The following is a 3,729-nucleotide window of genomic DNA, read 5'->3' on the forward strand; positions in this document are numbered from 1 at the left end:
ATTTGTAATAAAATAATCTACTCTTACTATCAATTCATTTTCGAAACTCATATATATATATCTCCTCATATCCTAAAAAAACTTCATTTTTTAGAAACTTAGTATCTTAGTATTAAAAGAAACAAAATATGTTGTAATATAAGAGAATCTATTCTCTTTCTTTGTCGTTTTTTAATTATCTTGGAGATTTCATAATGCTTACTCTAAAACTTTTTGTTTATACGGTAGTGATCTTTTTCGTTTCTCTTTTCATCTTCGGATTCCTATCTAACGATCCAGGACGTAATCCAGGACGTGAAGAATAGAATAAGAAAAAAGTGGATTCTGTGTTTTCTTGCTTGTGCGGAATTTTGAAATATTTTTAGGATTTTCTCTATTTTAACATCTTTAACTAGTAAATAAAAAAAACAAGTTCAAAAAAAAATACCAAATTATCAACGGAAAGAGAGGGATTCGAACCCTCGGTACAAGAATTTGTACAACGGATTAGCAATCCGACGCTATAGTCCACTCAGCCATCTCTCCCCAATTGAAAAAAAAAAGAATTACTTTGTTTATGTTATATCACATAAACAAGAAGAACAAAAAGGGAGCTTAAAAAAAAAAGAGACTTGCTTTTTTTTTATTCTTTTTTATCTTATCTATCTTTTTTTTATTATTCTATATATTTTAGTTTTCTTTTTTTCTTTTTATACAGCCAATGAGCCCGGCCAGTACCTAGTCGGGCTCTTTTTCTTTTATTCCCATGAATATTGAAGAAAAATTCTTTATTTGAATATATTTTATTCGAAAAAAAAATATTTGTAAAAATATTTGTAATTAAAAAAAAAATAAGAGATACGGATAGATTCCTATGAGATAAAACCAAAATAAGATAATATAAAAATGTTCTCTTTTCTTACTCCCTCTCTTTTTTCTGGTAACGTAAATTGTATATATATATAACCTTCAGCAAAATAAAAAAATGAAAATTATCCCGTTTTTCAAATTTCATTAGAAGATTCTCTAATGAAACATGTCAATACTCGACTTATTAGAATATTATGCCTCCCATTTCTTTATTTTGTCTGATTGCTTTGTTCAACAAAAGATACAATAATGATATTGTAGCGGGTATAGTTTAGTGGTAAAAGTGCGATTCGTTTCAAGGACCCCCCAAAAGTTAAGGGATCCCCCATTTGATTCATATGCCGATCAAAAACTTTATTTTTTACTTAAAGGGACTCCTTTATACCCCTCGATGAATTATTTGCGGTATAATATACATTATTGTAATTTGTATACAAGAAGAATCAAATCGAATTTGACAAATTGAGTTTTAAAATTATGAAACATAAGTTTTTGGAATTGGATCTATAATCCGAATTTTTTGAGTATTACTAAAGGATCTATGGAGAGAAATATACAAAGTTTCTTTCTAATCGTAACTAAATCTTCCATTTTTTTGCATAGTAAAAATTGAAGCAAAATAGCTATTAAACGATTCTTTTAGTTTACTAGAGACATCGACATTTTTTTAGCTCGACGGAAATTTTCTTCTTTTCCTAAAGATTTTCTGAAATAGAAATAGAGAACGAAGTAACTAGAAAAAAAACATAGATTGTTAGAATATTGCTCTTCTAGAGGGATCATCTAAAAAGCAAGATATTTGAAACCTATTCATACAAAAAGGCTGACATAGATGTTATGGGTCAATTTTTTTTATTGTCCATCTCTTCATTCCGTAAAGGAGCCGAATGAAACAAAAGTTTCACGTTCAGTTTTGAATTAGAGACGTTAAATCAAAATGATGAATCAACGTCGACTATAACCCTTAGCCTTCCAAGCTAACGATGCGGGTTCGATTCCCGCTACCCGCTTCTATTTTATTCTATTTAAATCTATCTTTTTTCTTCGAGAATGAATCTAGAATTCTTAAAGAATTTGTCAATTCTTCATTTTCATTTCTTAATTTAGTTTTAGTTATATATATTCAATTATATTCAATTGATTTTTCTTTTTTATTTTTTTTTTCTTTTATTCTAAATATTTGATTTATTTTATTTTTATAATTTCTAGAATTCTTTATATTTGTTTGATTCTTTAATCTTTTTAATAAGGTTTAGTTAAAAAGGTTAAAGAATCAAATATAAAATAGAAGCGTCCATTGTCTAATGGATAGGACAGAGGTCTTCTAAACCTTAGGTATAGGTTCAAATCCTATTGGACGCAAGTTGTTTGCATATCTAATTTCAACCTTGTCCTTCTATTTTTTTTGATTTATTACATTTTGATTCGAATTCATTATATATAATATTCAAATGAAATAAAAACATATTAAAAGATACTAATTATAAAAATTGGAAAATTGAATTACAAAATTATTTAATGATTCATCAATTTTTTTCTACTTGTTCCTGGAATAAAAAGAGTTCCATCTGTTCTTTAATAGCGTCCTTTAAAAGGGCTTCTGCTTCCCCAGTGAATGTCTTGGTAGAAGATATGATTTCTTTGAATTGAGGTTTATTCGTCTTTAAGTAAGCACGTAACTCAACAAGAAATTTCCTTACCTGTCCAATTTCTAATGAATCAAGATAACCATTCGTTCCGGTATAAATAGTTACTATCTGTTCTTCCACAGTAAGAGGAGCTGATTGGGATTGTTTAAGCAACTCGCGCAATCGTTGACCTCTTGCTAATTGATTTTGAGTAGCTTTATCTAGATCAGAAGCGAATTGTGCAAAAGCTTCTAATTCTGCGAATTGTGCTAATTCCAATTTTAATTTACCAGCTACTTGTTTCATGGCTTTGATTTGAGCCGCCGATCCAACTCTGGAAACTGAAATACCAACATTAATAGCGGGTCTTATTCCAGCATTGAATAGATCGGCCGATAAGAATATTTGGCCATCTGTAATGGAAATTACATTCGTAGGAATATAAGCTGAAACATCTCCCGATTGAGTTTCAACTATTGGTAAAGCAGTCATACTTCCTTCGCCTAACTGAGAACTTAATTTAGCGGCTCTTTCCAAAAGACGCGAATGTAAATAAAAAACATCCCCTGGATAAGCTTCGCGACCTGGTGGTCTTCGTAATAGAAGAGACATTTGCCGATAAGCCTGTGCTTGTTTGGAGAGATCGTCATAAATGATTAAAGTGTGACGTTCACGGTACATAAAATATTCAGCCAGAGCTGCTCCTGTATAAGGCGCGAGGTATTGTAATGTAGCTGGAGAATCCGCTGTTTCAGCTACTACAATAGTGTATTCCATTGCTCCTCTTTCTTGTAAGGTAGTCACCACTTGAGCCACAGAAGATGCTTTTTGACCAACAGCTACATAAACACATATTACATTTTGTCCCTGTTGATTGAGAATTGTATCTGTGGCTACTGCTGTTTTACCTGTTTGTCTATCTCCAATAATTAATTCTCGCTGGCCCCGTCCTATGGGGATCATCGAATCAATAGCAATAAGTCCTGTTTGGAGAGGCTCATATACCGAACGTCTTGAAATAATACCGGGAGCGGGAGATTCTATTAATCGAGATTCCGAAGCTGAAATTTCTCCTCGACCGTCAATTGGTTTAGCCAGGGCATTTATAACACGACTCAAATAAGCTTCACTTACAGGTATCTGAGCAATTCTTCCTGTTGCTTTTACTGAACTTCCCTCTTGTATCAGCAAACCATCACCCATTAATACAACACCAACATTTTTTGATTCCAAATTCAAAGCAATGCCTATA

At 31.5% G+C, this 3,729-nt stretch overlaps 1 non-coding gene across 1 annotated transcript; it reads left to right on the top strand.

The window, feature by feature from the left end:
• The first annotated feature begins 2,139 nt into the window (after positions 1-2,139).
• TRNAR-UCU (transfer RNA arginine (anticodon UCU)) lies at positions 2,140-2,211 on the top strand. Its single transcript has one exon. It is a non-coding gene; the product is annotated as a tRNA-Arg (tRNA).
• The last annotated feature ends 1,518 nt before the right edge of the window (positions 2,212-3,729 follow it).

This window comes from Vigna unguiculata, unplaced genomic scaffold, assembly GCF_037176805.1.
Source record: "Vigna unguiculata cultivar grain cowpea cultivar isolate G323 ecotype 2 unplaced genomic scaffold, ASM3717680v1 ptg000336l, whole genome shotgun sequence".
Lineage (NCBI taxonomy): Eukaryota > Viridiplantae > Streptophyta > Magnoliopsida > Fabales > Fabaceae > Vigna > Vigna unguiculata.